Source organism: Nannospalax galili, unplaced genomic scaffold, assembly GCF_000622305.1.
Source record: "Nannospalax galili isolate Female #2095 unplaced genomic scaffold, S.galili_v1.0 scaffold272, whole genome shotgun sequence".
Lineage (NCBI taxonomy): Eukaryota > Metazoa > Chordata > Mammalia > Rodentia > Spalacidae > Nannospalax > Nannospalax galili.
The window spans coordinates 1790791-1802317 of record NW_008331836.1 but is presented as its reverse complement, the minus strand read 5'-3'; positions in this window follow the sequence as shown (position 1 = coordinate 1802317).

The window sequence follows — 11527 nt, the reverse complement described above, 5'->3', positions numbered from 1 at the left end:
CAAAGAACCAGCTCTTGGATTTGTTGATTCTTTGTATTGTTTTCTTTGTTCGTATTTCATTAATTTCTTCTCTGATTTTTGTTATTTTGTCTTGTCTGCTGGGTTTGGGTTTCATTTGCTGTTGCTTTTCAAGTGTCTTGAGTTGCAATGTTAGGTCATTTATTTGTCATCTTTCTGATTTTTTAATGTAGGCACTTAGAGCTATAAACTTCCCTCTAAGGACTGCTTTCAGTGTGTCCCAGAGGTTTTGTTGTGCTGTATTGTCCTTTTCGTTTAGTTCCAGGAATACTTTCATTTCTTTCTTAATTTCTACTTTGACCCATTCATCATTCAGGAGTGTGTTGTTTAATCTCCATGTGTTCATATCGTTACTGGGGATTCTTCTGGTGTTGATTTTAAGCATTATTGCATTGTGGTCTGATAGAATGCATGGAATTATTTCAATCATTTGTATTTGTTGGGATTTGTTTTGTGCCTCAGTACATGGTCAATTTTGGAGAAGGTTCCATGGGGCACTGAAGAGAAAGTCTATTTTTTGGTGCTTGGGTGGACTATTTGGCAGATGTCTGTTAGGTCAATTTGGTATATGGTATTGTTTAATTCAGATGTCTCTCTGTTAATTCTCTCTCCTGTCGACCTATCTAATGGTGACAATGGAGTATCAAAGTCCCCTACTATTAATGAGTTGGGATTAATCTGGGTTTTAAAGTCCTGTAGTACTCTTTTTATGAATTTGGGTGCACCAGAGTTTGGTGAATATATACACATGATTGTAATATCTTCTTGGTTTGTTGTTCCTATGATCAGAATGAAGTGGCCTTCTCTGTCTCTTCTGATTAGTTTTAGTTTAAAGTCTATTTTATCAGCTATCAGAGTTGCAACACCTGCTTTTTTCTTAGTACCATTCGCTTTAAAGTCTTTTTTCCATCCTTTCACCTTAAGGTAGTGCCTGTCCTTGAAAGTGAGATGAGTTTCTTGCAGACAACAAAAAGATGGGTTTTGTTTCTTTTTTTTTTTTTTTTTTTTTGGTCTTTTTGAGACAGGGTCTCCCGGTAGCTCCAGCTGCCTGGAATCCACTCTGTACACCAGGCTGGCCTCAAACTTACAGAGGATCCACCTGCCTCTGCTTCCCGAGTGCTGGGATTAAAGCCGTGTGCCACCACACCCAGCTGGGTTTTGTTTCTTAATCCATTCAACTAGTCTGTATCTTTTGACTGGGGAGTTCAGTCCATTGATATTTACAGTTATTAACGAAAGATGAGTATTGAATCCTATCATTTTTATTTCTGTTGACATTCTTGATATAGTTGTGCATTTCCAGTTATACCTTTGTTGATTTTTTTCTGTCACCCCTTGTGTATAGTCATTTCTTTCTTCAGGACTTTGTATTGCTTCAAGAACTCTCTGAACAGCTGGTTTTGTGGATGTGAATTCTTTCAGCCTATTTATGTCATGGAAGATTTTTCTTTCCTCTTCAACTATGATAGACATTTTGGCTGGGTAAGTAATCTGGGTTGACATCTGTGGCCATTTAGAGCTGGGAATACTTTGGTCCAGGCTGTTCTGGCTTTCATAGTTTGAACTGAAATATCAGTTGTAATCCTGATGGGTTTTCCTTTATATGTGATTTGTTGTTTTTCTTTTGTAGCTTTCAGTATTGTCTCTTTGTTCTGAACGTTTAGTGTTTTTACTATGATGTGCCATGAAGAGTTTCTTTTCTGGTCCTGTCTATTTGGTGTGCTATATGTTTCTTGTATTTGTATGGGCATGTCTTTTTTAATTTGGGGAAATTTTCTTCTACAATCCTGTTGAAGATCTGTTCCATACCATTATCTTGAGATTCCTCTCCTTCCTGTATCCCTATGATTCGTAAGTTTAGTTTTTTTTATGGTGTCACACAGTTCTTGCATATTCCCTTCTTATGTTTTTTTAAAATTTTTCGTAATCTTTGCTTGAGTGGTCTAATTCGTCCACTTTATCTTCCAGTCTTGATACTCTATTTTCCATTTTATTCATCCTGTTGTTTCCTGTCATTTCAAATTGGTTTATTGAGTTCTTCAACTCCAGCTTCATTTCGGCTTGAGTGTTCTTCAATATTCTTTTTTTGTGAATTTGCTTTTCAAATCCTGAATTGTGTATTCATCAATATTTCTAACTCTTTTCTGAATTCATTGAGAAGTTTATCCCTATCTTCCTTTAGTTCCTTGATTTCTTTGTGTGTTCTTTAAGTGCACTGATTTCTTTTATCATGTTTATAATTGTTCTTTTGAGTTCCATGTCTTGTGTTATCTCTAGGGGAGTTTTCATTGTACTACTCTAGAGGACTATTGGTACTTGGTGGGGATATATTATTTTGGTTTTTCATGCTATTGCTTTTTCTTTGTGACTTTGGCATGTGAATTTCCGTCATTGTTTCTGATTCTTGTGTGACACTCAAGCCTTCCTTTGTTGAGTTTAGATCTGCTTCCTTTTGTAAACTTTATGTGCCTTTGTGGTTTACTTGTTCGGCATGAAATGTTGGTTGGTCTAGGCTTCAGGTTCTCTCTTTTGATTTTATATTGGAGTGGCATAATTCCTTTTGTCTTCAGGAGTTCCCATATAGGCCCAAGTGAGATGAGGCTCAGATGATATCAGGCTTTCTCCTAAGGTATGGGTCCCTCCAGGAAAGATGCTGCACTCAAGAATTTGAGGGCTGGGCTGGCCTGGGAGAAGGGCCCAGGATAGATGCTGGTCTCAGGAACCTGGTGGCTGTGCCACCCAAGGAAGTAAAAGGAGGTGAGGGTGGGACCAGCCTAGAGGGTTCCTGGGGTGGCAGGGAGGAAGTGGGTTGGTCTGGATGCAAAGTATCCAGAAGTAGTGGAGGCTCAGTGCCCAGAGGTTAGCCATCCCCTCACCCCGTGTCTGGGGTACCCCAAAAATGGGGCTGTACCCAGCCTAGGAGGAGAGATTTGGGGGGGTATGCAAGAGGCTGTGGGAGTCAAGGCATGCTGGGAGCGCTGGACTTACCCAGGGAAGTTGCTGCTTCCAGGACACTGGAGGTTGTGCGGCCCAGGAAGCAAAGTGTTGCGAGGGTAGGACCTGGTCCAGAGGGTTCCTGGGGACCAGGAAAGGTGCTGGCACTAGGCCACCCAGAGGCTGTGCAGCCCAGGGAAGTAAATGGAGGTGAGGGCAGGACCAGGCCCAGAGGGTTCCCGGGGATGGTAGGTAGGAATTGGGTTGGTCCAGATGCAGAGGATCAGTAAGCAGCTTTGGCTCTGGGCCAAGAGGTTGGCCCTGGTGTCTGGGGTGCCAAGATAAGAAATGGGCCTGTACCCAGCCTAGGAGGAGAGACTGGGCTGGGGACCTGGGAGGGTGAAAGAGGCTGGGCAAGCAAGGCAAGCTGGACTTACCCAGGGAAGGTGCTGGGACTAGGACCTTCTTTTTTCCTTTTTAGTGGAATATTAGTAGAATTTTAATTTCTTAAAAAATATGTTTTTATTTTTTTACCTTATGCATTTATGTAATTTTTTATGCTTTTTTCACTACAGGGCAATGCCTTTTCTTCCTCCTCACTCTTCCCTTTCTCTTCCTTTTGGTCCTTTGTGATTCCCTTTTTTTTTTCTACTCAGGTTTCAGAACTATTTTGATTCTATCTTTTATTAAATTTATATCTTTAGTCTTTTTTAATTTCTTACATTTACCAATTATTCTTTTGAACTCTCATATTATTAGGAAATCTTTTTGTTTTCTCTTCTTTCTTTAATTAAAAAAAATTAAATATTTTCTAGTCCAGGCATGGTAGAGCATGCCTTTAGTCCCAGCACTCAGGAGGCAGAGGCAGGCAGATCCCTGTGAGAGCAAGGCCAGCCTGGTGTAGGAATTCCAGGCCAGATGGAGCTACAGGGAGACCTAGTCTCAAAAAGCCACCACTCACAACAAAAATCTCCTGACCTCTGACTTTCTTTTTTTTTGACACCACAGCATTCTTCTCCATTCTTCTTGTTTTAATGCTGTTCTTTCCAGCCTTGATTTTCTTTCATTTTCTCTTTTCTTTCAGCTTTGCCTGCTTTCTTAGCCTAATTTACTTAGAATTTCTAATTTTACCATAAATAATTTTTAACTTTAAAGCATACTCTATATTAGTTTTGCTATTTGTGTATTAATTTTATTTTTTCCCCCACTGCTGTGATATAACACTGTGGGAATCTATGGAGGGGAAAGTTTGAGTTTTTGGTTCCAGAGGATAAGGGTCCATAATGGTGGGCAAGGCAGAGCAGAAAGTCAAGCAATCACATCTCCAAGCAGAGATAGGAAGCATCAAAGTGTGACTGGAAATCTGCAAGACTTAACTCTTGAGGCCTGCCTCCAGTGATGTGCTTCCTCCAGCATGTGGGCACCTCCTAAATCTTCCCAAAACAGCACCACCCACTGGGGAAAAAATGTCCGAATACTTGGAGCTTGTGGAGGACATTCTCATTCAAACCACCACATTCCACTTCTTGATCCCCTTAGGCTCATGACCACATAAAATGCAAAATACATTTAGTCCACATTCAAAAGTGCCCATAGTCTTTGCCAGTCTCAATACTATTCAAAAGTCCAGAGTCCAAAGTCTCCAAGAGGGACATAAGGGCTGAAGAATGTACAGTTTGAATTGAAAAAGAGCACTAGGAAGATTAATGTTGGAGCCCAAGCATGTGCTGAAAGAGAGAATCTCTTTGATAAGGAGATTAAAATCTTGAAGGCGAGGCCTAGAAATTTGTACTTTAAACAATGGAAAGAGTACTTTCAGGGCAAGACCACACACAGCTAAGCCTCCAACTTGTGAAAGGAAAATGTTGGTGGGGTTTTTTATTTCTAGAAAACCACAGCATATGAAGGTTGAGAATGTGGGTGAAGCAGGCCCATCCCAAACTGGCAGCCAAACCAACAGAGGCATAAAAGATGTAAGAATTAAGGGGTCAACAGTTCTTCCTCCTACACTTTCAGAGAGCTGCTGAGGTGAGCCAGCATGCATCAGGGGCATCCTGAATAAAGAAGAAAGACCCTGACAGGCCAAGAGGCCTTAACTTGCCATTGTATGAAGCTGTGAAGGTGGAACCTGGTTGACAGTGGAGACCCCCAAGCAGACTTGGAGATGCTAGATCCATCAGATATCCAAGGAGATCTACATACAGGAAGTAGTACCAGCTAAAGAGCAAAACGTATTCTTCACAATAGTCCCATTCCTCTTTTTTTGGAATTGAAATATGTATTCAGTTCCATTGTGTGCTGGAAGTATGTAATTATCCTTTAGTTTTACAGCCTGAGTATTCTTCAGTATTATCTTTTCTGAATTCATTCAGAAGTTTATCCCTATCTTCCATCCTCCAAAAACCCATATGGTCAGGTCTGTCACAGCAATACCCCACAATCCTGGTACCAACTTCTGTATTAATTTCTTTTCTGTTGCTGTGGAAAAATACCATAACCAAGGGAAACTTTATTAGTGCTTATGGTTCCAGAGGGGTAAGGGTCCATTATGGTGGGCAAGGCAGAGTAAAAACCCAAGCAATCACATCTTCAAGTAAACACAGAAAACAGAGTGGGACTAGAAATCTGCCAATGCTTAAGAACTCTCAAATCTCACCTGCAAGCCAAGTGTGGTGGTGCAGGCCTTTAATCCCAGTATCCAGGAGGCAGAAGCAGGCAGAACTCTACGAGTTCAAGGCCAGCCTGGTCTACATAGCAAGTTCCAGGGCAGCTGGGGCTACAATGAGACCCTGTCTCAAAAAGAAAAATAAAAACAGCTCACCTGCAGTGATGTGTGTATGTTTGTGTGTGTGTGTGTGTGTGTGTGTGTGTGTGTGTGTGTGTGATGTGCTTCCTCCAACATGGTCATACCTCCTAAAGCCTACCAAAACATCACCCCTCCACTGTGTACAAAATGTTCAAATACTTGGAGCCTATGGAGGACATTCTCATTCAAATCACCTCACTGCCAGTTCTACAGCACTGGTGATATGGTAATGAGCTTTAATCAATTTCCAGTGTAAAAGTTGTATGAATATTGTTGTTATTACAGTAAATGTTTTTCTCCTCTCTAAATGTTACTTAGGATTGCACCCTCAATAGTAAGATATTCAGTAAGAAGAATAAAAATGGATGAGCTATCCAAATAAACATGAGCAAATCACAACCAAGAAACATGAGAAACATGAAAAAGCAAAGTAACATGACTCCTCCATAAGATCTTAACTCCTCACCTGCTAAATTCAAAGATGTTGAAATAATCAAAATACCAGCAGAAAAGTTCAGGAGTTCACTAGGTCAAGTGATCAATATAGTCAAAGAGGATACAAACAAGCAACTGAGTTGAATCATGGGCCTGCAGAGGACAGTTAGCAACACAGAAGAGCAAGAAAGCCATCAGTGTGGATGAAATATCAATGACATGAAAGAAAAATCCACCAAGGAAATGGAAGTTTTGAAATAAAAACCAAATTGAAATTTTGGAAGTGAAAACCTCAATGAACCAGGCTAAAAACATAGTGGAAAGCCTCAAAAATAGAGTATTGGCTAGAAAAAAAAAAAAAAAAGAGTAAGGAATGGGGACCAAGGTAGCGGAAATATAACATCCAAATACCAATTTTTGAAAAATGCAGCAACTTGCCAGGCATGGTGGCACACACCTTTAATCCCAGCACTGGGGAGGCAGAGGCTGGTGCATCTCCGTGAATTCTAGGACAGCCTGGTCTCCATAGTGAATCTGGGCCAGCTGGGGCTACAGGGAGATCCTGTCTCAAAAACAAAAACAAAAAAAACCCCAAAAACCAAAAAAAAAAAAGAAATTAAAAAAAGAAAAAGGCAGCAACTGTTACCACAACACCTAAGAACTTGGAGGGATATGACCAACAGACAACAATGTAAGAATCTGTAGGTTAGAAGGATTTGAGATGAAAATAAAAGCCAGGGAGAAACTACTCTACGAAATTATAGCTGAAAATTTCCCATAAGCAGAGAAGAACCTCTCCATAGCATATTACACTGAAGATGTCAAAGCTACAAAGCAAAGGAACAGTATTAAAAGCTGGAAGTAGAAAGCACCAGCTCACTGACAACAGCAAACATCAGAATAACATCATTTCATCAGTAACCCTAAAACAGAAAAACAAAACAATATATTTCACGTCCTGAAAGTAAATAGTTACCATGCAATAGTACTGTATCCATCAAAGCACCTTTGGAAACAGATGGAGAAACACAATGTTTCAAGACAAGCACACCTTAAGGTAGTCTCATGTCATAAAGTCAACACCTGAAGCTACTTGAAAGAATACTAGAGAAGGTGGAGGAAATAAAACTGTCTCAAATGTACAGAAAAGAATCATTTCGTGAGAAGAATCGATGAATAAAGAGAGCTAGAAGGAATATATGATACCCAGCACAGAAAATACTACTAATAATAGGGGAATTTAACAAATAATAATCCACCCAATCAGAGAAACAGCCAACAAAAATTACAAGAGCTAGTAAACCTCTCTCAGTAACAACCCTAAATACAAATGACTCAGCAAACCAATAAAGAAATGCCAAGTAGCTGATTGGATTATTTAACATTATCCAAGTAGCTATAATCTCCAGGAAAGGCACCTCCACATTGATAGAATAAAACTGGAATTAAATACATCAAGCAAATGGGAGTCAGAAGCAAGGAGGTTTAACTATTCTGATGTCTGATAAAGTAGATCTCTAATCAAATTAGTTGTCCAGCCTGACTTTGAAATTGAGATTCTCCTGTGTCCATCTCCTGAGTAGCTATCAGTAAGACCACACAACCAGATCCAGAGGAATTTACTGTTTTGTTGAGTTCACACTTGGACCTATACCAATGTCAGTCTTTCTTTGAGTTCATGATAGCTAATGATATAGAAAGTTGCTATGAACTTCATTCCCATCTTCCACGTGGGTCTTTGCTAGCTTTGTAAATTGCTAGTGTCCCAGAAGAGGTTTCTAACTTTATGTGATTATTTAAGTCCAACTTCATATTCTAGATTCTAGAGATGAATGCAAGCTCCCTGTGGACAAACTAGCAAAAGGGCAAGGAGCCTTCTTACTATCTCTGCTTCATCTCTGTGGGCATTGATAGCTACTGCAAAGGGTAGGGTGATTTGTTCCTTAAAGGAAAAGGAAAACTTGTCCTTCAAGAAGGGGAATCTTTGTTGCTTTTGTCCGAGTAGTCATCTGCCATCTGTTTAAAAAAATGCACATCATAATTATTTTAGAAATTCAAGGTAGATCTCTTTAGATAAGTGTACCTTCTTCCCATCACCATGAAGGTACATGGATGTATATTTCTGATACATAGTCTTTAGGCTCAGTGCTCAATGGAGCTGACCAAAGCAGAATTATGAACAGTGTAACATTTGTTTTCAGAACTTATTCTATAGTCATGGTCCTCAAATGCCATCTTTCCTTATTAGGTATATGTTACTTTCTTTGGAATAAAGAGATATGCTTTGCATAGTAGTATATGCCTGGGAGGCTAAGACAAGAGGATCTCAAGTTTGAGGTGACTCTAGGCAACTTCCTAAGAAACATTCTCAACAACCCACAATCACCCAAAGGGGAAAATAGGGTTTTTTTTTAAGTGTAAAGAAATGGGGTAATTATATTCTCTGTAGCCACTCTCCTGCATATTATCTTAACTGGCCTTTCTTATTGTTGGCATAATCAAGAGTTCAAGTGATTTCACTCAACGTTGGTATGCGGAAAGATGAGGTCACTTCGGTGTATATTATCACATTAGTCAAAGAGCAGAAATGAGCTTACATATTTGCCTCCTTTTGCTGTTATAATAAGCTAACACAGATTTGATGGCTTAAAACAATACTAACTTATCTTTTATCAGCTCTGGAAGGTAGAAGCTGGAAATAATTTTTCCAGAGCTAAAATGGTTCCTTTCGTCAATAGGCTCTTAAGAGAAAGTTCACAGGCTTATTATTATCTTTTGCTCTTAGTGGCCATTTATCATTCTTGACTGTGACTTTCTCAAATCTTCAACAAATATTACTTCAACACTTAGGACGCTGAGATAGAATTGCTGTGACTTTGAGGCCAGCCTGGGATAAAAGTGAGACTCTTTCTTAAAATATACAAATAAGGACATGATTTGAAGCCCTTCTTCCTTCATCAGATTGGCTAATCCTTTGACTAATCCTTTCACTATTGACTTTGACCCTTCATACAAGAAGTGGTATGATTGCAGCTACCTCACCTAGATGATAAAGGATGTGCTCATCATTTTAAGAACTTTGTCATTCAGACATCTGCAGTGATTTCTTGCCATGTTTGAGATGCAGGATTATAATGTGGACGTCTTTGAGAGGATGAGCACAACTTCAGAGTGGATACCCCCTGCTCTGTAGCTTCTACTCTCTTTGCCAGCACACAAGTTAATTGTTTTCTAAGCTTGAGACTGAGGTCCTTCTAGCTGGTTAGAAGCATTCACAACTTCTAAGCCATGGACCTTCATCATCAGTCATTTCATAGAACAAAACTATTCGAAGCCTCCCTTATCCCAATTAATGAGTCTTCCGTCAGATTTGGGCTACCCATAGATCTAATCAGAAATGTGTTTAGTTTGAAACACACGTTATTGTAGTTCATTATTCTTTAAAATATTTTGTTTATTATTTTATTTTATGTGCATGAGTGTATTGCCTGCATGTATGCAAGTGCACCCCTGTCAAAAATGCACATGGAGGTCAAAAAAGGGTATCAAATCCCTGGGAACTGGAGTTACGGACAGTTGTTAACCATCATGCAGGTGCTGGGAATCAAACCCAGGTCCTCTGTAAGAGCAACCCGTACTCTTAACAGCTGAGCCATCTCTTCAAGCCTCTGTAGCTCATTGTTTAATGACTCACCAAGAATGTAAGTTTAAATAGTTATGTACACTTATATGCCCTGCTTAATATGGAAGTGCTTTAAAGTACATTACAGACAATATGTCATATAATATGATTTATTTCTATTTTCATTTGTTTATAGACATGCTCTTAATATAATGGGCTTTGTTTTCCTCTTATAAAGTACTGTCTCAAAGATTATAGCCCTCATTGATTATAATAGAAATATCTCTCATATGTAATGTTCAAAATGCAACTACCTTCAAGACCAGAAAGTAAAGAGAATGTTATTGACAGTCCATATTGTATCAAATATTTGTATGTTTCCCTGGATTTTTCCAATGTTAATAATATTTAAAAGTTAATAAAATAAATTTTAAAGTTTACCTATGGAATCAGATTTCTTCCTGAGTACAGCCCTGTGAGGTGGGTATTATTAGCATAGTACAATAATCATCAGAAATCTAAAAGGCAGTCAACGTCAAATACAATTGATGCAGGCAAAGTGATAGAGAAATGGTGATATTGGGAGAGCTTATGGGAAAACACAATTTTATCTATGAAGCTATGCAAGCAGGCTTCACTTTGTTCAATTCTACTCCATAGATTCTGGGTCCTGGTGATTAGTTCTGCCCAGAATGTGTTCCCGGGTCTGAGAATAGTGGTGGTTTACTCTGGTGAACAGTTGAAGGAAATGGGTAGGATAAGTATTTAAAACCAACTTCTCTTCCTGGAAGCTTGAAAGGACTGCCCTTTTCAATAGAGGACATATTTTGGCACCTATAAACCTATTTAAGCCTCCTTTCTGAACAGTTAAGTATACTTGAAGTGGTGAGATTTCAAGTTTTCTCCTAGAAATATTTCATTGAATCAGCCATTTATACAGAAGGAAACAAACCTTTCCATAAATCAAACAAACAAACAAAAAATTCTGTAAATGTAGTTATAAAATGTAGTTGTTCCTGACACTTAAAACGACAAACTTGTGGGCAGCAAATTATTTCAACATACGTACACTTTAGAAAGAAAAAAAAAGTCTATGGGGTCAGGAAAGATTACTCAGCAGTTAAAGAGAGCATACTGCTCTTCCAGAATTCTAAATCCAGTTTGTAGAACCCACATTGGACATAATGAATGGCCTGTAACTCCAGCTCCAGAGGATTTGATGTCCTCTTCTAGCTGCTGTTGGCACACATACACACACACACACATACACAAACAATAAAATAAACATTTTTTAAAAGAAAAGAAAAAAGAAAAACTACCTAAGTATGAAAATACACGGAGAGATGGCTGGAGAGTTAAGAGCACTAGTTGCTCTTGAAGAAGACCTAAATTCAGTTCCCAACACCCATTTGGCAGCTAACAACCATTCTAACTCCAGTTTCAAGGGATTCAGTGCCCTCTTCTGGCCTCTGTAGACATTGCATGGCTCAGGTGCACTTACGTGATAGGTAGAGAGCGGGAGAGAGCAAGCGGATGGATGGAGGAGGCACCGAGGCACAGATGGAATTCTCAGCGGGATACAGATTTATTTCGCACGGGGCACCTTTCCCTCGGGGAAGGGAAAGATGTCCACAAAGGGAAAGATGTCCGCCCACGGGTTGTGAGCTGGGACTTTATATATGGGGGCTTTAGGGTGTGGAAGGGGGGAATGT